This window comes from Halyomorpha halys, unplaced genomic scaffold, assembly GCF_000696795.3.
Source record: "Halyomorpha halys isolate HHAL.00 unplaced genomic scaffold, Hhal_1.1 Scaffold1598.1, whole genome shotgun sequence".
NCBI classification, from domain to species: domain Eukaryota; kingdom Metazoa; phylum Arthropoda; class Insecta; order Hemiptera; family Pentatomidae; genus Halyomorpha; species Halyomorpha halys.
The window spans coordinates 69,122-76,871 of record NW_027114197.1 but is presented as its reverse complement, the minus strand read 5'-3'; positions in this window follow the sequence as shown (position 1 = coordinate 76,871).

Sequence of the window (7,750 nt, the reverse complement as noted above, 5' to 3'; positions counted from 1 at the left end):
TATATATATTTTAAGCTTCTAGATGTAGACGATGAAAGCAGTGATGTCTTTCTTGTATCTTGCTTATTACATGCTTTGATACATGAGCTCTAATTAACATAGTTTTAAAATTCATAAGCAAAATCAATTGAAAAGAAAACAGATAAAATGATTAACAAATAAATTTAACAAGCAAACAAAGTAATAACTATAAATAATGAAAATTTAAAAATATAACATCACTAAAAGATAAGAAAACCTTAAGGTGATGATGCCTTTGCTCACTCAGCTACTAACAGCCTCTTCTGTCTCAGGGAACCACCACAGATTTGAACTGACCATGATCTGTCTATTATTATTACTATCTATTATTACAGGGTATCTATGAGTGTTTCTTATGAGGATATAGATTTATTGGTTGATTAGAATTTAACATTCTTATTTAACCCAACTTGGGCAGGGAGAACAAATGATCTTACATTGATGGTTATTACAGATTATCAATCTAAGCATACATTTAAAAATTGTATTGTTATAAGTTAGCTTTAGGAAAGAGAAAAATGTGTTTTATTAAAGAAAAATGATTGCGTAATATTTGTATAAAATATCTTTAAAAATCATACAGTCCATAAATTGAATATCTCACTATCGAACCACTTGCAAAACCAATAAGGTTTAGTGATTTAAATATTTAGTGCATGAAAATACTGAACCAGACGAATGAATGTGAATTCATTCATCAAGAAAGGTTGACAAAAAAAAAAAAAAAAAAAATGAAAACTGTTTTATTTTTACCTCAAATATCTTCCTCTTTTGTAGGTTTTTTTGTTCCCAGGAAATGAGAGATCAATTTCAAACATTTTTAATTTTATAAAATTTATTATCAGTTGTTTGACTGTCAGTTATATAAGTTGTATATTTTTGGTAATGTTAAAGCTTTAATTTAATTTTTTTCTCAAAAATTTACTTTGCTATGTTCTGTGCTTAGCAGTTAATTATCAATTTTTGATATGAATATTGGTACAATTATTATTTTTTTTAATTTGTTGATTCATAAGTGATTAAAGAAGAAATAAAATAGATATATAGAAATCAAGTTTTTATAAAAGTATTTGAAATTTTGAATAGGAATTTGAAATAACATCGTCGATAATTTAACTGATTAAAATGATGTAAAATTAAGTTAATATCCAGTTACATTACTCCTTAGAATTCCTTATAGAAGGGTGTTTTCAAAATTGGATCAACTGCTTGGATATGCAGATGACTTTGAAGAATGGCAAAGTCGTCAATTGCTGGTGGGCCTAGTGTAAATGAAAAGAAAAAGAATTATATATTTTATGAAGACAGCAGGAGATCATTGAATTAACCAGTGACTTTTGGTAATAGGACATAGAGTTTCTGAATTGGACTACCTCAAATGTCAAGTAGACACCGATCCTCTCTCTGAAAATGAATAATAATAAAATAATAGTTTAAAGTTCTGTCTTACCGCATGTGAAATAAAATCATAAAGTAAACTATTATAGTTCCAAAATTAGGCCATATTATGTTGATAGGGTGGAGTGATGTGGTGTACCTGAAAGATATGGTTGTTTGATAATCAGATCAGGACAGTTCTATCCTGCACTCCATCAAGTAAGACTAAAAGAATATATTTATACATAGGTGGAAAGTTCTTTGGCAGAATGAATAAGGAGTTCTAGGAAATTTATAATAAAGTAAACATTGTCAGAATTATTAAAGAATAAATACGGAGCTTGGCAGCACACTCAGCCTATAACCTGATATAATAACCTGATATCGAGGGAAGAGTAATACAGGAGTAGTAGGAGAAGGGAATGTACAGAGCTTTGTTGGGTGGATGGGCTGTCAGTTGATGCGAAAAACACTTCGTGGATCAGTGATTGGAAAGTGGCTGCTCAAAAAGCAGAAGAATGGCGGAAGTTGATAGGGGATGTCAGGATTAGACACGGGTTGTAGCCGTTTAGGAATCCTGGAGGCAAATTGAGTTCTGGGGTAAATAATGAAACATAGTTTTCTGGAATCTCTCCTCCCACACTTCTTAAATTTGTTCTCAATAAATCAGAAATATATTCAACTATTGCATTCTAATCGCTGTAAACTAAAATTACCATTTGTCCAAAGAAGATATTTTACATTTTCGACTACACAGTCGATATCGCTTTTAATTCAGTTACAATGTTGAATTGAAATGGAAAATATCAGCATCTTATACCAGTTAGGCCATGGAAATTATTAGAATAATTACTACAAAAATTGAATAGTTATTTTTTTATCTCTTTTGATTTCATTTACTTGTATGTACGATTTAAAGGCATGTGGCGGCCGTGCGGATTTGGGCGCAGGTTCCAGAGCGCCAGGTACGGAACGTTATGGGTACGATTCCCATCTGAGGTAGTTAGTTTCCGTTGACCCGGGAAATGAATCTTAACTCCCCCATCTAGGTCAGTACGCAGCTGTAACTCTGGTAGCCGCCAGGCCGAAAAGACTAGTAGGCCCACCTCTGGACTACTTCCCCCTAGATACCACTAGATACCAATACCAATATACGATTTAAACATGAGCTTACAACGATAGAATATACCCTTCAGTGTAGTTGAATTGCTGACACTGCAAAAAAGGTATAGACCATATTAGTTTACTTTAATGAATTTTTTTTAGTTTCATTGTCAACAATGTAAATGACATTAGAGAAGAAAATCTCGTTCGTCTTCAGTTGAAAGCAGTGTCAAACCTAACTTCCTTCATACCATACAACTTTCAATTCGGAAAAAGAGCGCTCGGCAAAATTTTAAAGCGCTGTCAGATAAATTTTAAGAACTGTACCTACACGAGGCTAAGTAGACATTAATGAGTTATTCGTCATTAATGAATGAATTAGTAATAATAGATTTTATTTGATCAACGTGATTTTATCAAAAAGAAATTCTGTTTTTTATTTTTTTATTTAATGTAATTTACAACTTACAAATAATAAATACAATAATTAAATATGTTGTATGTTTCATATACACTTGAAAATCTTGGGAAGGAATCACCCATTGGTGGTACTTCAAGCATTAACCTAAATTAGAAGATCCCGTGGCCATCTTCTTTTCAGACGCCTCGGAGGATTATTAGGGATTGTTAAGGATGAGAGATTAAGAATTAATGGGTTAGGAGAAATTCTTAATGTTAAAATAATGGCCACTTACTCACCTATTTCTGCATATATTCAAAATTGATTACGAAATTGGTTATTGCAACTTCATCAGTTTTAAAATGTGACTTTTACTAGCGTGAAATATGAATAAATTTTGGTGTTTAATGAATAACATATTTATTTTTCCAGCTATTTTCCATAACTTTTCTTTATATCCAATCAAAATCCTTTTGAAAGAGTGAAATACCCTAATTAAAGTTATAGATAGCAATTATAAGCTCTTGTTACTTGATTTCAATTTATTTATTTTATTTTTTTACTTTCCTCATAGGTTAAATTACAATCTAAGTTCCTTATAAAAAAGGCCACTTAAAAATATTTATCCAATGGCTTTTGAGAATCGAAAGCTAACATTGTACTGTGTGGAAAGAAGTTATATAACAAAGATAATGCAACATCTCCTATCTAAGAACTTCAGAATTCCTTTCCTGGTTAGTACAAAACGAATTACGAAATCCAACTTGCACTTCGCATTGTATTCGAATGTGCAAATTGATAAATACATCTGCTACGTGTGATTTTTCCATCTAAAGAACGTATTTAGATTAGAATCTAATCTCAATGAAATAAATGACGATGTGAAAATCGACTAATTAATTCTTATTGCTTCATGGGAATTATTGCAAGAAATATTTTATGTTTTAAGTATTCAACGCTAAAATTAGTAGTAAACAAATTAGTAAGCAGCACTCTAAAAAATGCAACGGTAGCGTGTGAAAGACTTATGGCACCTAACATTGTTTATACCTAATAATTTTACGAACCAAGATTTACCTACATAAAGAGATATCAGCAACAAAACATTGATTGTATAATATCATCTGTCAACCAAATAATAGTCAGTTTAAGATACGTTTCAAACATAATATAAACACAGATTTGAATCAGTGAGAGCACGAATGAACCTGAGTGGTAAAATCAATTTATTATTTATTTATTATTAATCGGGTAGGTATTATTATAAAACGCGTTTTAAATAGTATAATTGAGAATAATCATTATTACTATCTTACTAGTGGAGATTATAACACAAAAAAGCCCATCCTTCCCGGTCGGACCCCCCCCACTAAGACCCCCAGTTAATTATATTATATTATATTATGTTCATAGCGACGGTCTGATATCACTTTTGAAATATTTGCTTCAAAAGGAAAGAGGAGACTTTAAGATAGTTTGATGGAGCAATATTTAAAAAGCGCCTGAAATTGAAAAACGACGTAAAAAATAGCCTCTGTTAACACTTGCTAGTACATTCCTGACATAATAACTCTTTGCTCTTGAAATCATCTTTCACAAAAAGGTCATAGATACATAGAATAGAAGTTTTCTCGCTAAAGGTAATCTCTTCTAAAATGTGCACAGAAGAAGGCCAATTTGCTTCATAAAATATTATCTTTACGGGATAATGGTTTTTAAAATTTTTATGGCCCATTTTCTGGTCATTTCTGATATACGAAAGGGGTTTTTATTACATGGGACCACCATGAAATAAAAATCAAAACCCCAGGCCTGATTCGAACCGGCGCCACTGCAGTAACGTGGCAACCGAAGTTGACGCTTCAACTCCATCGACCACTAACGGCCCAAAATTCAAAATATATTAATTCATTTCTTATTCTATCTATGAAGAGGAGAATAGAATTTCTTGGGAAGGGACGTGCCATCGCCCTAGGGAGGGAGGGGATGGACACTCCTGTCTCTTCCTGAAACAAATTACAGCGTACGGTATGATACATTAGGCCTTTCTTTAGCTGGCTCCATACCGAGAAAGGCGAGGACAAGATTGGTAGTTCATGGTTTCCTCGAAATTACTGGGAAACAGTAAGCTCAGATGAGGGGAACAAACAGTGCGTGTCAAATAAAATAAAAAGGTTACAAAAAAACTTGTTATTCTTATAAATTTTCTTGGCATAGGCCCATTAAAACAGTAACTTCAACAATTAACGGATATTTTGCAGAAAGGAATCGACCCACGAATGTTCAAAATACAAGTTAATGGTATATATATTATTTCTCTTTAAGTATCGCTACATCACTACTACAGAAAAGGTCCAATGCTCCTCTTTCTCTCTCTCTCATGCTTACACTTACGCTTTTCATGAATTACAACATCAATTGATTAGGATCCTTCAAAATTGTACAATATTTCATCATTAGAAAATCTTTGTATAACATAGAAACATTTTAATAAGTCGTTAGTTGAATTCTTTTTCGTATTGTACTGATTACTAGATATACAGTTTCATCTGTAAATTGTTTGTTGCCACTCAACTTCAAATTCATTTTTCTCAGTTCAGATAATATGCGGATTGGCCATTTTCCTTTTAATGCCATCCAGTTATAATTTTGAATGTGTGGCGTTCGGTAGTGAAACATGATAAATGACAAACTGAAAAGTTTTATAATGCTGAAATGTTCGTGAATTACAATGTTTTAAATTCAGAAATGATTCAATTACTGTAATTCAATATTAAGATTATTCTCTTAAGAAAATACTTTTTCTAAAGATTCTTTAAAACAAAAAAATATGAAATATTCCTTAAAAAATGCCATTCATGAATAAAAAAAGTTAATTCAGTAACTATTTTTAGGAATAACTATATTCTGCTTCATAGCAAAAATGAAGCTGAAAAGTGGGGATTTGTCCACGCCCTAGGGATTTAGGTTTACGTAGAAGCTAACAGGAATGTCCTACTTGTAATGTTAACTGAAACAGAAGGCAGCCATCGATGGATTCCTTCTTATTTACCATATGCCCCTTGGTCGATCAAATATATATAAGGCCCGCCTTTTTGGCTTCACTTTTCCTGTCAAGTCTCCCCATCCTAAATACTTCTATCTCAAAGTATTTTACGACCGAATACCTCATTTTTTATATATATAATTTAAAATCATTACCAATTAACCATAGCTATTATAAAATCATCTGAGATGCACAGTATCATCATGCATCACTAATCAAATATTACTTCGAACAATAGAATTCTATGAATTTCAAGAGTGTACACATTAATGATATTTAAATATTGAATATGAACATTTTTTATTTGATAAATGATGATGAATAAAGCAGATTTTTGTGGCACGCAGCTTCTATCAAGCGGATAAATCAGCGAATTCATCGGTTAGGAAGGAATGGTCTAGAAAAAATAAGTACTTCCATAAAAAGTACAGAATCGAATATCTTGGGTTGTAGAAGTATTGAATTGATTTGATTATTTTTTAATAAATGCATTTTAAGACTTAGGTTAATAACCCATAATATCCCACTGATGATACGATGACACAGTTCAAGATGATTCCACTGGCCTGATATTGCACACAATTTTATTAATTTTTAAAACACGGTTATTATTCAAAATTATTTTTTACTTTTACTTCTAATGTCCACCGAATTATATATTATACATACCTGAAAATGCTCACAATATTAAAATATAGTAACAAATTTAATTTGTATTCATTACTGAGACTATTTTAATTATGTTTGGTTAAATAAAAAAAAATCAGAAAAATAAATTTGATTTTTCCCACTAAATTATAATCGGGAATAAACTTCTGAAATAGTGTATTATAATTGACCAGTACCAAACAAGAATTTCAGGCATTTATTATACTCACAGTTTATTTTTCAAAATAACTTAGATGTACTGATCAACATTCTGAGAATCTGATAAAATTGGCTTAAAATAAGATAAGTCCAAATTATATATATTAAATTGAGAATAATAATATTAACAGAAAATTAATATTTGTAGATAAAAAAAATCCTGAAGTTGTTTCATGAAAAAAAAAAAAATATTACCATGATTGATAAAATAAATGAAAAATCCTTTTACATCATCTTTTTGAGTACGAGTGTAGTGCAATTTTTGAAAACAACATTGGAGAAAGTAAATGAGGATGAACCGAGATAAAATCAACCCAAAAATATTCACTTTAGATGAAAAAATTGTCAGAATCAGGTTTATTTTTATAAATTGTTAGTTGAATGATTATTGTTTCTTAAATCATCAACAATTATTTTATTCCTCTTCCATGTAAATTGCTGTTTTATTAGTGAAGAAAAGGTTTTCTACAGGTTTTATAGTAGGTATCTACGTTCCTAAAAACTCCATTATGTGTGAGGATTTTTCATTTGGGTCGAATATTAAAAATACTACCAACCTTTTTCCTGAAAATTATCTATTTTTAAGAGAATATGTTTAACCATAATTTTAAATTATTATCAGTGAATTTATTAGTATATCATAAGAGTAACTTAAGAGTCATCATGGTAAGCCAAGACGCAACTGACTCCGTCTTTGGAGTTCGAATCCGACTGGGCAGAAAATTGTTTTCTGTTACACTATAGCCTTGAGTCGACCCTGCGGGGTCTGGAGCCTTCCCAGGCTCGTAAATAGGGTAAATATCTGGTGGTCAAGCGTGATTCTGACCAAATAACCTCCTCGCTGGTCTAGTAACAGGACTTCCATACAAAGTACTGAACCCCTACTCCATCATAGATTGTAGAGGTACAGATTTTAATTTAATTAAAAGTAAGTT